Here is a 14,879-nt window from a genome sequence, read left to right as displayed (position 1 = left end):
TTATGAAGTGTTAGATGGGTATAATATGCATTGTTAAATATCATCAATTGAGTAAAGACCAGTTTTTGAAGTGATACGGATTTTAATGTTAAGTTAAACGCCTCTGCTATTTTACTGTCATCTAGGGATGGCAATTTCTCTCTCCAGTATTTGGATAACAGAATATGATTATTATATTTTCTCTTTTGCCATTTTATACTGAGGATATATATTTTCTATCTTGTTGCAATGCTTCCCACAGATGACCTGAAATAACTAGTTCCTCTTTTATTTCAGAACTGGTAAAATAATTTATGGCCAAATCTTTTAACTGCCTCATTATAATTAAATAAGAGATGGGAAGATTCATCTCTTTTAAGATGTCATGTACCGCTACTCCTAGGAAGGGGTATAAATCCCTTACAGTTAATTCCTTAATAAATGGATATTTCTTTAAGTCTATCAGTTGATTACCAATAGTTATATTAGGATTTCCATCAAACGGTTGAAACATCATCATATATTTTAAAAGGTTCAAGGAGGTGAACAGAGTTTGAGTCGCCATTGCCCCTACCTTGATGTGCTCCATTAACTCATATTTACTCAATGTTTTTATATTCAAAAATGGCACAGCTTTAACATTAATTCCCTTCCCTTTTATATGTTTATAATTTAGCAGTACCCATTTGGGTATCCATTTTCTATTTTCACTATCCAAGTAAGACACCCTTAAAATCCTATTGGCCTGAATCACTGTATAATACATTTCAAAATCCGGTAAATCCAACCCCCCCCCTCGTTTTAGGAGCCATCAGTTTCTCATAGGATATTCTCGTTTTTCTGGATTCCCATATAAATTTCCCCAATCCTATCTGAAATTTCTTAAAAAAGGATTTCGTGATTTTAAGTTGTGCTGCTCTAAAAATATATAGCATTCTGGGGAGAATTTTATTATCGCTGCTCTTGCCATCATCGGTAGCTTCAACTTACTCCATCTTTTCAAATCCATTGTTATTCGGTCTCCAGTTGCCTTAATATTGTTGATAAAAAATTCTCTATTTTCAGTTGAAAAGTTAATCCCCAAATACTTTATTCTTTCTTCTGTCCTTACTCGTCCTATCAATGGTAGCATTGAAAAAGGTGTAGGTGTCTTTAGAGGGAATATTTTGGTTTTTTAAAATTTAGTTTGTAATTAGCAATTTTCTCAAAGGTTTGTATTGCTGTTAGTATTTTTCCGTGGTACTGTATATATTTAAATCATCTGCAAAAGCAGCCATCCTAACCTTTATCCCAAGAAGTACAGGAGAATTATAAAAACATTTTGTTTCATATGAAGAAATAAAGGTTCCAAATACAGATTAAACAGTATGGGAGACAATGGGGTTCCATTTTTAATTTAAATCCTTTTGGAACAATCATGATTTATATATAAACTAGTGTATGCATTCTTGTATAAATTTCTTAACATAGAAATAAAAAGCTGAGGTATATTGAAATATGATAATGTTTCAAATAAATAAGCCAATTTAACTCTATCGAAAGCTTTTTGAGCATCAATTATTAAAGCATATATGTTCATATTTTTATACTTTGCATAAGATATTAAAGTATGAAGAGTTAATGTATTGTCTGTAGTCTGTCTCCCATCTATAAACCCCGCCTGTTCTTCTGATATTATCAAGTTTATTATTTTTTAATCTACTAGCTAGAATAGATGTCATGATTTTCATATCAATATTCAACAATGATATGGGCCTATAATTGTCTGGATTTTTGGGATCACTATTCTCTTTCAATAACAGAATTGTTCTTGAGGCATTAAAATGGAGATCATTGCTGCCATTAATGATATAATTAAAGGTCTGTGAAAGTCTCAGAATCCCACTAAAAGATTTATAAAATTCAGAGGTCATACCATCTGGTCCTGGGGCTTTATGTGGCTTTAATTTCTTAATTGCCTCTAGAACTTCATCAACTGTAATCAATGCAGTCAATTCTCCATGAGAATCCTCGTCAGTCTTGGGAAAATTAATTTTCTGTAAGAACTCTTTTCTCTCTTCATCATGCCCATGAGTTTGTTGCTCACCATATATCTGATTAAAAATTGATTCAAAAATCTTCATGACATCTGACTTATCAGTATATAACGTATTGTTATAATTTATTTCGTAATTAATGATTAATAGGCTAATGCTTCGAGGGAGTTTGAATGTGATTTGCATATTTAACTAAACTTCTTTGTTCGTACAGTGTCAATTTTCTGTTATGCATAAGAAACAGCTCTTTCTGACATCTTAGCAACTCAGTTTCTGTTTGCTCATTGTAGTTACTCATCAGCTCCTGGTCCAATAATTGTACTTTAGTTTCCAGATCCAGTTGTTCTTTATTTTGGAGTTTTTTATAATAAGTGGCTTTCTGAATAAATAATCCTCTTAACAAAGTTTTAGTTGTAGCCCATTCTATATCTAATGGATGTTCATTACGGGGTATATTGTATACTAATTGTTTAAGTATCTCCTTAACTTCCTGTGCTATATCTTCTTTGGTTAATAGGTATGGGTTTAAGGACCAATTATATCCACCATGATTTTTAGTATTCAAAATATCGGTCTTTAAAGTTAAAGTTATTTTAGAATGGTCTGAGAGCTGTCTAGCTTGATTAGAAACCCTAGGGTCAAGTGAAATGAACACTTCTGGAATTAAAAAAAATCAATTCTTGACCACATTTTATGGCAGCTAGAATAGAAAGTAAAGTTTTCTGCCTTTGCTTGTATGTGTTTGTGTTTAAAAGGGTCATACAGTTTGAAATTCAGTTCTTTCAATACCATTGCCTGCTTATTAAAAGCAAGCTCCCAACTTATCAGTTTTAGAATCTTGGTAAGCATTCCAATCCCCATCACTATGTAACAGTTGTTATATGACTGTAGAATAGAGTAAATTGAAGCTATATAGTGATGTTGGTTCACATTTGGGGCATAAACACAAAAAAGTACTATCGGCTTATCCAAACTTTCAGTTTTGAGAACCACTAAACACCATCTGCCTTCTTTATCTATTTTGTCCTCCAAAATTTCTCCTTGAAACTGATTCTTGATTATAATTGCCATCCCAGCACTATTCGTAGTCCCTTCCGCCTTTACAACCTTCCTAATCCATTTCTTGTCCTTCATTGTTTCCCACTGGTCATTAGTCAAATGTGTTTCTTGTAATAGAATAAAACCTGCTTTTGATTTAAAAAACAAATGCAGAAACAGTTTTCTTTTTTTCATGTTCTGGAGTCCTTTAACATTCCAGGAATCTATTATCCACATTCTAAACTATGAATTGGTGAGTAATGGTATCTATTTTTGTTTTCCACCTTAAATTGACAAGTGTTGGTATTACTTGAATTTTTTGGAAGCAAAACAGCCATCCCATCCCTACCCAGTGCCTATCCACTATTCCTCCGGACCAGGATGAACATAGGTTTTTCACATTGGATAACATTCCCCAAGTAGCTAATCTACTAATTCTATTAACTAACAATAAAATAGCATGCAAAAAACCTACACCAACTATATCTACGTCTACAAAGTCTAACCCAGACATTCCCTACTAAACACCGCACTCAAGTAACTACAGCTCTGAACATTTCCCTAATATTCATGTAAACTAATTGTACCTGACATGTCAAATAATTCACTTTTAACAAACTTTAAATTCAGCAATAATATGTTAGCATTATAACTACTTGTTCCAAAACCTTTTAACTAACAGTTCACCTAATAAGCACACAGTTATTATACATTTGTTTAAAACAAGCCATTATTTAGGTCAGCTATTTATCTTCAAAACATTCCTACAATATTGCATTTAATTTTTATAGATCATTACAGTTAGACATCACCTATATTACACAACTACTACTACTGTTTGCTAATTATGCTATATATATATTTTTTTTTTTCTTTGTTTTCCCCTTTCCCCAAACTGATCACAGTTAAAAGATACTTATTTATTCACTTATTTACTCACTAAATAAAACACAGTAAGTTACAAAACAAAAATAACACAAAAATAGACTGCATTACCTGGATTTACCACTATTATACAGCAACAGCCAAACCATACATTTTTACAAGACACACTTTTACCTCATTGATCGTTTCACAGTCATTTTAGCATCAAAAGAGTCAAAAGCTTAGCAGCTCTTCTTGCTTCCCAGCAGTTGCAGCAGTCCAGGCAGTTCATTTTTCTCTCAGCTGCACCACACTCAAACGTCCTGCTTCCTTTACCTTGTTTCCGGCTTCCTCGTGGGTCAGGAGAAGCCATAAAACTTTGTGGAATCTTCGTGTTTCAGCTAGGAAGACGAGATTAAAAGATAAAGAAGAACACACAAATTTTGAAGCCTCGGATCCTCGAATGAAGTCTCCCATTCACTCTAATGCAGGAAGAAGCCAGGATGGACTGTTCAATTTTCAGACGGTGGCACAGCCTTAAACAGCTTCAAAAGGTAGGTCTGGCTTCTTTTCTTCTATTAACAGTGTATTTAATGCCATCAAGAGTAAAGATTAAACTGTTAGGATATTTCATTTGAAATCTAATGTTTTTGTCAATTAGAAACTTACAGTATGGAGCCAGCATTTGTCTAGACTGTCTTATTTGTGCTGGTAAATCCTGTGTTATAGAAACTTTATAACTTTGCCACATTATAGATCCTCCAGATTTTTTTATAGTTAGAAGTATTTTATTCACATCCTGGAAGTTTAATATTTTGACATACACAGGTCTTGGTGTATTTGAAGCTTGGGAATTCCTGTAAGCTCTATGTGCTCTTTCTATGACAATTTGCTGAACATCCACAGAGTCCTTAAGTAATGTTTCAAATATTTGTATGATAGAAGTGGTCAGATCATTATATTGGATTGATTCTGGGATCCCTCTGATGATTATGTTGTTGCGTCTTGATCTTGCTTCCAGGTCCAGAATTTTGTTTTGCATCATTTGAATATCAGCCTCATGTGATTCAGATCTTTTAGTGAGCAATGTTATATTGTCTTCATTTGCTGCTATTCTGGTTTCTGCTTTCTCCATTCTTGTTAGAATCCGATTACATGTCTCACTAAATGTTTGTGTTTGGGATGTTAGGTCTTGTAATGCATCTTGTATAGGCAATAATGCAGACTTAATTTCTTCCATCGTAACCTGTTGATCAGATTTCGCTGCTGTCTGAATGTTTTCTGTCTCTTAACTAAGGATTCCTTCTCTGGAGACTGTAATGCTGACAGTTTAGTTTTAGTAGTTGTAGTGTCCATATTTTTATCTTCTTTTGACATTTTGAAATGCTGCAGATAGAGATGATTACCAAGTAAAAGTTTCAGTAATGAGGTAATTCAGTCCTTTGTTTGGTGCTCTGTTCAGAATCAACCAAACAATCAGTTCCAATCCTGTTGTAACCAAGTATTTTTTTCAATTTTTTTTCCTCGATAAGATCGCTGACTTCTAGTAGATTATTAATTGCTGTCAATTAGTTGATTAACTCCAAATGTACATCCGCAGAGGTGATTTTTGTTTCTGGTCTTTGGAGAGCTGAAGTACTGCAGTGCTTATAGAATGGCGGCCATCTTTGTCTCAAGTCTTCTGAATTTCTAATACCATAACAGGAATGGACCCCACTCCAAAGTCAAAGTACAATTAAAGTTCATGAAATTATTATTGTTTCAATCTTTGATGTCAGCCAAAAGTGCTCTTCACAGCACCCACAATGTGCCCAGTAATGACTCCTTCTGCAGTTCATATGGGGTTACATGTATTAGTAACATATCTAAATATGACTGTAGATTCTTTCTTATAAGACCTGTTGCTCCTCCTATTTGAACTGCCTGTCTATCTTTCTTCCACATTGCTCTTGTTTCTGCCTGCAGATCCTGATATTTTATGACTTTGTGCCTCTCTGTATGCAAGACACTGTAGTCGCTGGGTCTGGCAATTTTAAGGAGCAATGCTACTGTTGCCTTTTTTCATGGTCCACTATATCCAGTTTTCTAGCATCTATGTTTTGAACTGTTGGTAATGGGTAATTCCATGTGATGTAAACTTCATCATTTTCTATGATGCTTTGTTTCCAGTATTTTTCAGCCACTTCAATACCATAATGTTTGCACAATCCCCAGTACAACGGTCTTGCCACATTATTATGCCTTTCAGTACAAAGTTCTTCTGCCATTAGTTTGTCACAACCAGCAACGAGTTGTGCAACTGTTTCCAGTTCGGTTTTACAAAACCTACATTTGTCTGTTTCTCTCTCATGTTCAATGGACTTTGTAAACCAGCATGTACATAGCCCACTGTCTTGGGCCACCAATATTAACCTTTCATCTCTTGGTTTGAATTCGCCTCTCCTTAACCATTCCTGCATTCATTCTTGATCAACATGAGGTTCTTCCAGAAGTTTTCTGTACTTGAAACTATATTTATGCATTTTCCACATTTCTTTCCTTCTTATCTGGTCCTTCACCTTATATTCTTTCTTTCGTTTTTTGGCACATGCAGTTGCTGCCTGATTTTTATCTACTTCTGGTTTGATTTCCATTCCTGCTTGATGCTGATATGCTTCTGCTAGATAAAGCAGAGAAGTCATCTTAGTTTTATTCTCCTCATATTTCAAAACGTTCACTGTGTTTGGGTTTTGTGAGGTCAGCAGATATGTGTAGAGTCCCACAATTGCAGATCTATACATGTAATCAGTTTCAAAGAGGCCCATTCCTCCTTCAGAATGAGGAATATATAATCTTGGCATGCATTAATTTTTTTATAAATTATTTGGTAAGCATGAAGCATGCTTCTTGTTTTCCTATCTAATCTATCCAACATGTTTTGGGGCCAGTCAGTCACTCCAAAACTGTACGTTAGGACAGGAAGACCAAACTGGTTTATAGCTTGGATTTTATTCATAGATGTCAATGCTGTTTTAAGGATTAATTTACATCTGCTGAAGTACTCCTTATTAAGTTTTATTCACATTTGTTCATGTTTTATTGTTGACCCTTCATCAGTTCCCAAATATTTATGTACTCCCTCCTGCTCAAGTTCTTTTATATCACATTCTTGTCCCAAACTGATGTTTTCCTGGTGCTGCAGTTTTCCAGCTTTAAACGTTGCTTTTGTACATTTATGGAGACATTTTTAAGCACTCTTTTATACATGAATGTGGGATACTATCAAATGCTTTTTTGTAGTCAGTCCATGCCATACTTAGATTCTTCCCCTTTTTACAGTTCTCCACTATGACTTTATTTAACACACATGATCTTTTGTTCCATAAGACTTTCTTTTATTTGCCATTTTGCTCTCCTACCATAACTGAGTTTTCTTCTAAATGACTATAAATCAATTCCTGTGTATAGCTTATACATCGTTGGAAGGCAAGTTATTGGTCTACAGTTTTTAGGGTAGTTTGAAGGTTTACTCTTAAGTAGGAGAATTGCTTTTTCCTGTTGTTAGCCAGGTTGGTGTCTGTTCAGAGTGCACATATAAATAGTTCTTACTCATAGCTAACTCTTCGTGCAAAGATGTTAATACTTTTAACCAGATGTTAGGTACTGCATCTAGGCCTGGGATTTTCCAAATGGAGGCTTTTCTTAACTTTGTTTCAATCTCTCTGGCTGTTACTTCATCCTATTTCCTATCCTGTACCTTTAAACTTCTTATTCTTTCTTTTACTTCCTCTATCCATTTAGCATCATGGGTGATAACACAGGTCACCTCTGAATTGTTATGTTCCACAGAATCTTCATAAATACTTCTCCAAAATATATCTATTTTTTTGGCGGTCTTTCAATTCCTTTTACCTTGTTCCCCAATTTTCTGTAAAACTTTTTTGGTTGATCAATAAATTACTTATTTTGTACTTTTACTTTATATTTATTTGCGCATCTTCTAAGTTTTTCTTCCTGTGCTGAGATTTTTGGCTTGTTATTTGCGATAGTGCATGATAGATCCTGGTCTGTTTTAACAATATGCATTACCTTTATTACGTCTATCTTTCTTAGTATTTTTGTTGATCTGTTCCCTCTTCTATATACTTCTGACAGTGGCACTTCTTGTCTTAATTGCTTTATAGCATCTCTGTTCAATACTTCCATGATGGTATTCTATTTCTCCCCTTCCTTTCCCTCACTACCCAGTGTTCTTGTGATAGACCTTTATCAGTTATTAATTTAGCTGCAAAGTAATATAACCCGTTTATTTCTGTTATATCACATGGATCTCTATGGACAGTCCTAATTACTGTGTTGTTTTATCAAACTTCTGACGTTTTGGGGTTTTTTTTACCTTCTGGAGTCTATTTCTTTCATTGATTTTAATATATCGATCTATGTCTATTAAATCAAGCAAATCTTCTCTTAGCTCATTTTCTTCTAAACTATTGTGAAAGTTTCCATATCTGGATGCCTTTGCATATATTTGTCTTCAAGTATCTTTGGGGCTGCCTTATTTATATTAATTAATTTGGTGCTCTCCTTTGCATAAATATTGCACCATATCAAATCTCTCAATCGTTCCCATGTCCGTATTTCTTTTTTATACTTTTCAAAAATCTCTAGGTTTTGCTGTTTATATTTTCTCACTTCCTCAGATGTGTCATTTTCCAACTTGATCTATATACTGTTTTTTTCACAAATCTGTTATATTAATGAATACAAATTTTTATTTGAGGCTTCTGACAGTTTTTTTGTGGAAGAATTTTTCTTTCCTCTAATTTCTCTCTTAATCATTTTGTATATCTTTTGTCTGGAAATTCTGGGCTTTTTGCATAATAGTAACAATACATAAGTTCTTTCTTATCCTCAATAGTCCACTTTATCATCTTTATGGCTCTTCTCTGCCCTATCAGTTTTTCTGATTTGTGTGGACTACTGCTTCCTTTTACAACAGGGGGGCCACCTGGTTCAGTGTGTATGATACCATTTACAATAAGTTCTGCACATTGTTGTGTATTTCCCCTGACATCAATGACATAGCTGTACAAAGTTTTGCAGTTGTCCTTTGCCTGAGAATCTATTTTTTTCTTGAAATTTAGGTCTTGAAGTATTAATTAACCCTCTTGGCTGCCTGTTTAGATAAGTCATGGAGCTTTTAGCATGTATGGCTTTGTTTCTCTGACGCTTGGCCAATATTGTTTTTCATTTGTTGCATAACCAATTGGCATTGTGATTCTACCAGGGTGGCTTGTCTTTTGAGTTTGTGTTAATCTTAATATGAGTGGACACAGCTTGCTCTATACAGCTATCAATACGACTGTAAAGAGATTTTGAAAACAGATCTGCTTATGCTATGGTATTTATTGGGTTTGAGAGTGCTTGGAATTTAGTCAAGGTGTTGTTAGAGAGGGTGTGGTTAGCCTTGGAATAGATCCTAAAGGTTTTTGGTTTTGCTGGGTCCCTAGATTTAATTTTTATTTCAAGTAATACTGCCTTATAGTCAGATCTGATGATAAAAAGACATTACATTGGGTGAGGAACATTACCCCCCCCCCCAGTTTGTTAGTACACGGTCAAGGATGTTTGCTCCCCATGTAGGAAAGTGGACCAACTGTTCCAGAATGTTGGTACTAACAAAGATGAGGAATTACAAGGCTTGTGCATTAGAAGTGGTGCAGAATTCCTAGTCTATAAAGAGTTAGTTGAGTTCTCCCATGAATATCATATTAGGTTGAGCAGTGAGGAGGACACTAGTACATTGAGATAGGTAGTATGTTTTCCAGGGACATGGAGTGAGACCTATAGGATGCAAGCACATGGTACGAGACCCTGTTTATGGTGAGTTGCACACGTATGAGTTCCAGTGGGTCATAAACTTAAACTAGTCTGGATGTGAGGTTGGTTTTTAACATAGACTGAGACTCCTCCACCTTTAGTTCCTTCCTGTGCAGTAGTTGGTCTAAACGTGTGAAAGGCATTATAGCCTTGCATTGCTGGAGTACTCATGACTTTAAACCATGTCTGTATTACTACACAGACATCTACACTCTCCAGGGAGAGGAAGGCTTGCACAGAGTGGAGTGTCTTGTTAAGGCTTCTAGCATCAAACAGTACCACCATCAGATATTCCTTCATAGGTTCAGTTAAGTCAATAGGTTTATCAGTTTAGCATTGCCTAAAAAAGGCACTATGGGATTGAAAGGTCTTTCCCAATATCTGAAAGCCTAAAGGGGATAAGTGCAGTCCATCCCTGGCAAAGCAGTGTGGTCTGTTCACCATGTCCTCCAATGCAATCAGATATTGTACCCTCTTGGACTTGACACCAGAAGCTAAACCAATTGTTAAAATCAATCATTTTCTGTTGATAACTTGGTATCATCCTTGGAGAAGGTAGGATGATGGTCAGTGCTAAGTTCATATCTGTCTGAGATACATAATCAGCACGCTCAATCATGTCTCGCTTCAAATAGTCAAGGGAGGTAGGTCTCAGATCATTAACACCCACATGGACTATGACAGAGTCATATTGGTACCTGTATTTTAATGACCTGAGTGCGTGGGTGACTTGATGAATCCTAGCCCCAGAAAGGCAGCTAACCATGAGCTTGTCCTTACTCAGTCTGGTTAGGGGTACATTGGTGTGCTGCATTCTAGAGTCACAAATGACCTGAAAATTTGTCTGTGCCCCGGTTTGTCTTAAGGGCTTAGCAGCAGAGGCATTGGATACAGTATTGCTATGTGTAGCTGTGGGTGGTGTTTTAATGGAGTGTTTATGTGATGGCTGAGGACCCTTTATGTGACTGTACTGTGTAGGAGGTCTTAGTGTTTTACAAAGGTTACCTGTACGTGCCTCAGTATAAGTGGTTTTATCTGTAAGGTCTTTACCCTGTGCAGTAGGCATGGTACAAGTGTCACTGACAACCTCTATAGGATTAGTTTTGGTTGCATGACAGAGTTTTGCCTCCAGCATTAAAGTGTATTTATAACTCTCACATACTTTATCTGTTTTATTAAGAATAAGTGGGTCGCCAGTCTACACGAGGCAATTGCTACAATGCCTCAGAATACCCATTTCAATCAGACTGGCCACACAGAGGGTCAGGAAGTGCATATCCATGGATAATGATTTACTAAGGGAGAATGAGGGAAATGTAAGCATTGAGTTGGTCAATAAAACAAGGAATATATGAGCAACACTCGGCTATGTGCAAACTAGATTCTCTAGTAGTTAAAAAAGTCTGTCTAGACAGTAATGCCACAAAAGTGTAGACCACAAGCATTCCTAATGTAAAATAACTGGTTTGGAGCTCAAGTGCTTAAACAAGAAGAAAGACACTTAGAATAAAAGGCACAGTAAGCCTTCACCAGCAAGTCCTAACTCAGAAGAGCATAATAGGCTATCCTCTCCTGCCACAAGAGTGTAGACCACAAACCTTCCTAAAGTAAAATAACTGTTTTGGAGCCCAACTGCTTAAATCAAAACAAAGACACTGAGAATAATAAGCAAAATAAGCCTTTATCAGCAATTCTCAGCTTAGAAGGGTGGAGGCAACCCTCTCCTTCCACAAGAGTGTAGACCACAAACCTTCTTAATGTAAATCAACTGGCCTGGAGCTCAAGCTCTTAAACCAGAACTAAGACACTTTTAAAATAACAGACACAATAAGCTTTCAATCAGCAATTCCTAACTTAGAAAGGTGTAAGCTACCTCTCCCACTCAATAAATTAAGTAAAACTCTTGTTAAAGACTGATAAAAAATCTGTTAATATCTAAAACCAGTCACAGTAATAACCCAAAAAGATATTCTAGAACTGTATCAAAACCTTCTCAAACATGGAAAGAAGCTCTGCATAATCTATTGTCAAACAGTTTAGACTATACTGCAGTCTGAAGATTGAACTCACACGTCATAGTGGCTGTGCCATAATTTTCTAAAGATTAAGCAATCCAACTTGATCCAAAACACTTACAGAATGATGAAAGATACTTCACTTTTGACCTTCCTGTAACAGACTTTATTAAAAAGTTGCCAAAAAATAAAACTTATGACCTTATCACCAGTCAGTACCTCCAAGTAGTTGCTGAATCAACTGCCAACCCTGTCTCTGTCATAGTAAATTAATCCATTAAAGAATTCTATGTTCCATTATGTAAAAACAGCCTTACATAATTTTTCTTCATAATGGAAGTATCTATACAATACTATCAAACTATAGACCAATGGAAAAACGATCTCTCCTCTCTAAAATCCACAAAAAGAGGTATACATGTACAAAATCTAAACTATTTCAGTAGCCATAGTTTAGTATTCACTGTACAATATAGTTTTAGATCAGTATGCAGTACTGAAACAGCATTACTATTCTTTCTAGCTATAGTACACCTTAAAAGAAATCAAAGTTAACAAGCAGTACCACTTTTTCTTCACCTCTCAAAAGCCTTTGATACTATATCACATGCACTCCTGCTAACTAGACTAGCAAAGTTGGGCTTTAATGACTACTTAATAAATTTATTCAAAAGTTACTTCAGCCGATGGAAGCAAAGTTTATGATGTTAAAACTCTTCTTTCTTACCTATAAGAGTTGTAGTAACACAAGGATCTATCCAAGATGAAATTCTACTTAACATATATATAAATGACATTCGCAGTAGGAAAAAAATAAATGGTACAATGCACTAATGATTCAACATTAGTATGCTCTATATCCTCCATAAATCACTTTTAGTGTGTAACTCAGACATCCTATACTTCACTAGAAAAAAACAATCCCAGCTTCTAGTACATGTAAAGAATTAATTAACTAACTTTCTTTGTCCGTCCCCTACTAATGAAAAACCAAAGAGAAATAACAATTTATCAAAAATAATACCACCAATAAGCAGGCTACCCACACCAAATTGTTAGATGTCTTCATGGAACAAAAGTCTTAAATCTGACCAGCACATCAGTTATATAGTTAATAAAACAAACCTAAACTTAGGACTAATATAAGTGGCAAAACCATATCACACAGAATGTGCCCTACTAGCAAGAGTTTGCTGCCTTTTACTACCAACACCCCCTCTGTGCTACCTCAGCACTGATGCAACTCAGAAAAACTGCAAAACAGCTGTAACAAAATAATGAAATTTGCAACAGAACATGACAAAATATTTCATTAAGGAAATTAGCTTTGCTCAAGATACAACAATAGATCATTGCAGTTAACCAACCAAATATTTATTTTTATTGTAATTATCCTTTGGTAATCAGGAAAGGCAGATTGAGGCAATGGCCCATTTTTCAATGGAAGCCTGGGAGAGCAAAGCACCACAACAGATTCAAAAACATTTAAACAATAGTTGATGAGTCATTGTATACAAGGGGTGAAAACCCCTACAACAGTTTAGATATTTTGCAATGAGTTGATGAGTAATTGTATACAAGGAGAGAAAAGCCCTGCACCAGATATACCTTATACATTAAGGGATAAGATCTCCCACAACAGAAATACATTTACAGAAAATTGCTAGGAGAAATTGTGATCAATAATACAATATATACTGCAAGTAGCAAAACATTTTGCAAAAGTGGATACCCTGTGTTGAATAACGTAATGTATAGTTATTCCAAATATTGGCAGTATTTCTTATAATATATGGAGGTGAGACATAATACAATATTCTGATGTCAAAAAAGAGTAATAAAATGAGATGAGGAGTAATTTACAGGAGGGAAATTAAGGACAAGAGAGAGACAAAGCTGATTGGTATTAGGGAGATGAGAATGTTATGGAAGGCCACTAGAGAGGAAATACATAGTAGTAAATGTCAGCTACTAGGTTGAAAGGGTGGAAGAGTATACATTATGTTATTATTAAAGTGACAACTACTTTTGATGTTAGACCATTGCTACCTGCTAATATACAGAAGTGTTAGTGATTCAAGTGTGCTAGGCATAGATATAGTAAATAGGCAGTAATGTGTCTGTTTTCAGGGTTAAACAGGTGCAGGTATCAGGCAGACATTGTTTTAGACTGGTCTTGAAATTGGAAAGGCTGCTAGTATGTTTAAGAGATATTGGGAAAGAGTTCTAGGAGTGGGCTACATAAGTGGAATAGAGAGATATTTTTTCTGATAGGTGTGGTTTGTAGTAGAGCATGACATTTTGTTTTCATTTTGAAGTGGTCTAGTGGGGGTGCATTTCGTCTAGTAGGGCTTTGCTTTGTCCAAGTTTGTATATGAATTTGTGGGTTAGGAGTATTTGGCTGTAAATGAATTATTTGTGTAATTCATGCCAATCAAGTTGTTTTAATCAGTGATGGGTTCTGTTTGGTGAGTTAGTGGTAAATGTTGATATTTTAATGTAGCACTGGCTTAGTTTATTCAGGATGGAAGCTTGAAAGTTAATCAGTATTGGGGAGCCATTTGGTAAAATGGGAAGAAAGAGTGCAGGGTCAAGAGTTTCCTGGATGATTTATTTAATCAGTTTTTGTTCTATAGAGTGTCCATCATTTCTGGTAAGTTTTGATGACTTTTTGCACACATAAATCAAATTTCATATTATCATCAATTGTCATACTACCTTGTTTGGTATGGGGGATGACTTCTATGGGGTTATTATTAGAGGCTGTTATTGTGAAAGTTTGTTTGGAGTGTGTAAGAACAGCTTTTTTTTGATTGAGTAGGAGCAATGAGTTATTGAGCCAGCTTTCAACTAATAAAAATGACTCTTGGATGATATGTTATAGAGTAATTGGGTTACTGGCAGTACAGATTAAAGTAAAGTCATCTGCATATGAGTGTAGGTCGTTATCAAGTATGTTGATAAGCAGTGGCCCTAATATAGATTCTTGGAGAACACCTGTTTTGACAAATAGAATGAGCAGGAATTAATTCATTTAACAGACTGGAGTTTATTGGAAAGGTTGTTGGAGGACCAATTGATGGAGGTG

The sequence above is a fragment of the Protopterus annectens genome, chromosome 5.part0, assembly GCF_019279795.1.
Source record: "Protopterus annectens isolate FY-2018-M chromosome 5.part0, PAN1.0, whole genome shotgun sequence".
In the NCBI taxonomy this organism is placed as follows: Eukaryota; Metazoa; Chordata; order Ceratodontiformes; family Protopteridae; genus Protopterus; species Protopterus annectens.
The sequence above is the reverse complement of the archived record's forward strand: the minus strand, read 5'-3'. Positions refer to the sequence as shown.